Source organism: Chionomys nivalis, chromosome 16 (genome assembly GCF_950005125.1).
Source record: "Chionomys nivalis chromosome 16, mChiNiv1.1, whole genome shotgun sequence".
In the NCBI taxonomy this organism is placed as follows: domain Eukaryota; kingdom Metazoa; phylum Chordata; class Mammalia; order Rodentia; family Cricetidae; genus Chionomys; species Chionomys nivalis.
In genome coordinates, this window is record NC_080101.1 from 28,287,022 (window position 1) to 28,293,174 (window position 6,153).

Here is a 6,153-nt window from a genome sequence, read left to right on the forward strand (position 1 = left end):
CTATGTTTGGATATTGAGCCCCACGTTGGGTGCCATATGTATATAGCAAGTCTTTCTCTGCGCCACTAGCCAGCTCCCAAATAACACAGAGACTTATTATGAAAGTTCAGCCAATAGCTTAGGCTTGATCCTACTAGCTCTTATAACTTAAATTAACCCATTTATATCAGTATACATTTTGTTTCATGATTTTTTTACCTCTCTTCAAACTTGTACCTTCCATTTCCTCTCTGTGTTCTCTGGCATCTCTCCAGTGCCAAGAGTCATCTCTTCTTCTTTCTCTGCCCAGAAGTCCCACCTACCCTCTTCCTGCCTAGCTACTGGCCATTTGGCTCTTTATTAAACCAAACAGAAGATGCCTTGGCAAAGACACATCTTTACAGTGTACAGAAAGATTATTTCACAACAATAAATCTTGTGTTTAGGACAAGGAATTAAAATGTTTTTACCTCGCTCACCTTGTAAGACTTTTTATACAGTAAGTCTTTATTTATACAAATGCCCACTGCTGTAGCATGAGGACCTGCTTGTTGGAGTTCCTGTCCGGCCCGGTTCCCACAGTCGTTAGGTCCCAAAGAATCACACAAAAGTCTACATTAATGATAAACTGATGGCCCATTAGCTTAGGCTTCTTATTAACTCTTACAGCTTATATAGCCCCTTACTCTTATCTATGTTAGCCACATGGCTCAGTACCTTTTTCAGTGGGGTAGGTCACATCCTGCTTCTTCAGTGTCTGGGCAGGACTGTAGAGGGAACTTCCTTCTTCCCAGAATACTCCTGTTCCCATTGCCTCTACTTCCTGTCTGGTTGTCCTGTCTATACTTCCTGCCTGGTCACTGGCCAATCAGCATTTATTTAAAACATAATTGACAGAATACAGAATTGTCCCACACCACACTGCTTTATTCTAGGAATCTGATGGCCTGGAACAGTGACACCTTCCCTCTGCTTCCTTCATCTCCTGTCTGTCAATTCTTTACACTACCATGGAATAAAATTGTGAGGTCTGAGGGTAGCCACTGGGGTAAAGACACAGCCACTACTTGAGTTAGAATAAAAACCATTTGTATTTCCTGCCTCTGCCTAGAGAATTGAGTGCTGGGGTTAAAGGCTGTGCCACCACGCCTGGCTCACATTTTATAGAATTTTTATTTATTCCCTGATAAATCCAAGCCAAAGATAATGGCCTTTTCCACCTGGCTCAGAGGGAGACATCTTGGCTTAAAGGGATAGAACTCCTTTGAGTAGCATTATTTCTGCCTGTATGCTCAAAAGAAATCTTCTGGGACAGACCTTAGACACCTAAAGTGCTGGATTTTTCCTCTCTTCTTTTTGGAGAAAAGGAACAGGACAATTGTATTTACTTATTTCATTTTGTCAATGCAACAGAACAGCTCTTGCACTAAACAAGTTGCTTAGATTTTGCACACTGAAGATAGGCTGTGACACTCTAAATGTTTTCGTGTATGTGGACATGGATCTCAGACTCTAAATGCAGGACTTGGAACCTCTGCTGAGTTTATAGGTTCAAGGGACATTTCTTTGTGTTTTTTTTTCTTTATTGTCATTAAATCACATCCTCCCTTCCCATGTTCATTGTACATGTCACCTTTTTAATTTATTTTTTTAATCTATTATGTATGGGAGTTTCAGTATGTCGTGCATATGTGTGTGGCACCAAAGCAGGCCAGAACAGAGTGTCATATCTCCTGGAACTGGAGTTACAGCTGTGAGCTGCCATGTGGGTGCTGGGAATTGAACCTGCGTCCTCTGGAAGAGCAGCAACACTCTGGAATGCTGAGCTGTCTCTCCAGGCCTCCTGTCACCTTCCTTCATTCTACTGCCAGCGCTTTTCACCATATGTACAGTTTACAAGGGAAGAAGAAAGGATTTTTTTTCTCAGTGGGATATGTAGAACTTGGAATATGTGTATGAAAATATATATAATATGCATGATGCTGACTTAAATCAATTTTTCTATGTCTTAGTTAGGATTTCTATTGTTGTAAGGAGATACCACGACCTTGGAATCTCTTATAAGGAAAACATTTAATTGGGGGCTGGCTTACAGATTTAGTCCATTATCATCATGGCGGGAAGCTGGAGATGTAGCTGAGAGTTCTCATCCTTATTGGCAGACAGCAGTAAGATAGTGAGACTCTGGGCCTGGTTTGAGTATCTAAAGTTCAAAGCCCACCCCCAGTGACATAATTTCTCCAACAAAGCCACACCTACTCATGTAAGACCACACCTCCTAATAGTGCTCTCCCGTGGACCTCTGGGTTTCATTTCACTGTGCATCCCTGGTTGTCCTGGAACTCGCTCTGTAGACCAGGCTGGCCTCAAATTCAGAGACTGGCCTGCCTCTGCCTCCCGAGTGCTGGGATTAAAGGTGTGTGCCACCACTGCCCGGCAGGAAATCTTATTTTTATACAGACCAAGCTGACCAGTGAGACTAGCCATATCAGCCAGCCCCACGTTTGACTGCGACCCTGCCTCATTGAAGAAGGTGGAAGATGGAGGATGATTTCCAACATCAGCCTTGGGCCTTCATAAGCAGGCACATGTGTGTCTTAGTTACTTTTCTATTGCTGTGAAGAGACACCATGACCAAGGAGAAAAGCATTTAACTGGGGGCTTGTTTACAGTCTCGGAGGGTGAGTGCATGGCCACATCATATGAAACAAGAACGCAGCAGGCAGGTATGGCACTGAGTAGTAGCCGAGAGTGAGACCGGGCCTGGCATGAGGTTTTGAAACCTCAAAGCCCACCACAGTGACCACATCTCTGTGGAGGATCAAGATAAAGTGGTCCCACACTGCTCAGAATTGAATATAATAAAGGGTTCTTTATTTAGGAGTAGACTCACAGACCAACAGTCCTCTGCATGAGCAGGGAACAGGAACCGAATCCAGCCGCCAACAGAGAGTGCACATTGCTACATCTGTTTCTACAGTACCCCAAGACCACGCCCAAAGTGCTCTAGCGTCTCAAAGGCCATTGGCTGAAGAAGTTCCCACAGCACACCTCCTCCAATAAGACCACACTTTCTAATCCTTCCCAAAACAGTTCTACCTGCTAGGGACCAAGCACTCAAATGTATGAACCTATTCTCATTTAAACCACAACATGCACATGAATACCCACATGTCCACATACTTAAAAACATACATACACACACACAGACACACACACGCAAAATACACATGTGCTATATACATACACACATATACATACATACATTCGTACGTACGTATGTACGTATGTACATATTATAGGTACCCAGGCATTGTGGTACATATTTGTAATTATAGTTACTTGGAATGCTTCAGACAGAGGGATGGAAAGTTTAAGGCCAGCTTGGGAAACAAAAACAGTACTTCTTTTTTTTTTTTTTTTTTTTTTTTTTGATTTTTTTCGAGACAGGGTTTCTCTGTAGCATTTTGGTTCCTGCCCTGCTGGAACTAGCTCTTGTAGACCAGGCTGGCCTCGAACTCACAGAGATAAAAACAGTACTTCTTAAGGAAGAAAAGCCAAGCATGGTGATTCACGTTTGTAATCCTAGCTCTCAGGAAGCTGAGGTCAGAGGAGTGTCAGGAGTTCAAGGCCAACCTGCCCCACAGTCTGAGCCTCTCTAAAAACAAGGGGAAATTTAGCTCAGTTGATGGAGCGTTTACCTAGCACACATAAGATCCTAGGTCTGATCCTTAGCATGGAATAAACTGGGTTCAGCTGCATGTCTGTGATCACAGCATTAGAAACACAAAGGAGAATCAGATGTTCAAGATCAGCCATAGCTACATAGGAAATTCCAGCCTAATCTGGGCTACAGAGTCAGGGGCTTGGGGGAGAAAAAGGAAGGAAAGGTTAAAAAAAGGGGGAGTTAGGGTTGTGGCTCAGGGGTAGTGTGTTTCCCATGCAAGAAGATTTAGGTTCCATCAGTAGCACTGAAAAAAAAAAGGCTGAGGGCATAGCTCAGTAGTAAAGAACTTGCGTAACATAAGAAAGGCCTTGAGTTTGAGGCCACAGCACTATAAGCAATTATGAACTGTCACTCTTCTGAGCGGGCCTTTACTCATTTCCACAGAGACCTGTGATGTTAATCCTGGAATGTCAATGTGCAGAACACCTTACTGAATGAACCTGCACCGCTGCCCAGTGTGCCCTACTATGGACTGAAGACACCAAGATCCCAGCCCCACGCAGCTCGAGCCAGAGATCCTCAAAGGATTCCAGATTCCTGTCCAGTGGACCCCTGGGTCATCCAGAGCATTGTGAGGCAAGACAGAACCAGAACAACAGACTCAAAAAAGGAAGCTGCCGCCCTACCCGTTCAGTGTGTTTATCTCTGAAGGGGCAGGCCTGAAGCCTGAAGCGACCAGCAGGTAACCAGTCAGGCTCAAGCAAGAGCATCCTGCTTCCTCCAAGGGTTTCTATGCCTGAGGAAAGTGGAAGCTGGCACTCACATTCCTTCAGGATCTTCAGGAAATGGAGGCTAGGGTGATCCTGAAGCCCTACCTGCTTTGTTTGGTGACCAGTGCCCATCCAAACTAGTGACATGCCAGAAATGACCACTCTTTCCCGTGGTTCATAATGGAGAGAGTGCCTGGGCTCCAAGACAGAGGCAGTGACATGAATTACAGCCCTGGGCCTCTTTCCTGAAGCACAAGAACGGTGAATCTGTGATGTCAGACCTTGGAGACTAACAGGGTGATGTCGAATGAAGGAAAATGGCTTGCCTGTCTCAGTGGAGGTAGAGTCTTTGTGAGGTGAGCCTGATCTACGTAACATAGTGAGTTCCAGGCCAGCCAAGACTACATATTTAGACTGTCTCAAAGAAAAGGGGGGGGGACTTGAGGTTCAGACATGAGTCAGGATGGAGAGGGGGCTAGGGATCAAGGAAGAAGCAGAGAATGGGATCTGACAACTCCCCAAATGGGGGTGACCAGTGCCGCAGGTGTTTGGGTAGCTGCTTAGCGTCGGTGAGGTACTTGGGCATCTGAAGGATGCTGCTGTTGCTGGAAGTAGGGTTTTCTGCCTCCCTCCCAGTGTCCAACCCTGTGAGCCCGGTGATTACTTGTGAGAGATTTGGGGAAATGTGCTCAAGTTAAGACAACTAGCTGCAGGAGTAAAAGCTGCTCTTAGAGATGCAAGAGTCACAACCTGAGCCCTGGTAGTCTTTATTTTCTTTTTCTTCGGTTTTTCGAGACAGGGTTTCTCTGTGGCTTTAGAGCCTGTCCTGGAACTAGCTCTTGTAGACCAGGCTGGCCTCGAACTCACAGAGATCCGCCTGCCTCTGCCTCCTGAGTGCTGGGATTAAAGGCAAGCGAACCACCACCGGCCTGCAAGCCTTGGCAGTTGTAACTAACTAGGTTGGTCCACTCATTCTCGGCAGGCCAATTAAGAAGACACAAAGGTGAAGTGGAAGAGAGAGAGAGAGAGAGAGAGAGAGAGAGAGAGAGAGAGAGAGAGAGAGAGAGAGAGAGAGAGAGAGAGAGAGATTTTAGTTAATATGGCCATATCAGAAAGAACAATGACCTCTAGTGGCATTCTCTACTCCAAGTCCAACTCCAGGGTTCTGACAAGTGGTTTAGTTTAGGCTTACATAGACGCCAAGAGGTACGTGTAACTAAGCAGTCCTTTGTCGAGATGTAGTCGCATCCATCATCGCTTCATTTCCAGTTTCTCTGGTAAGGTAGTCTGACAAGTTTGCGGAACTGTGAAACATCTTTCCTCGAGTCAAGTTCCTCAGTTGGCCCTAGTCTTTCCCTTCTCCCAGCATGGACTCCCAGGGAAACCGCAATTTCAGTCCAGTGTTTTAACAGTCTGATTGCAAACGAGCATCCATCGGGGTCTCTAGAATACCTTTAATCCAGCCAGGATGGTTATAGAGGCCCACGATTGGAAGGGCTTCCCACCGGCAGCGAGACAGCTCATACTTACTTCCGCATGCCAGAGGATGAGCTGGCTGAGGTCGGAAATGCCCCGCCAGAAGGCTAGATTCCTTTGGCCACAGCTTGGCCACAGCTAAACCGCCACGGGCAAGAGGCAAGCGGAAGTTCTCCGTGGACACCAATTTTCCTGGCAGCCCTTAAGTCCCACCCCTCTGGTCAAGGCGGTGTCTCCGTGGCGACACGCTGCGATGTGCGG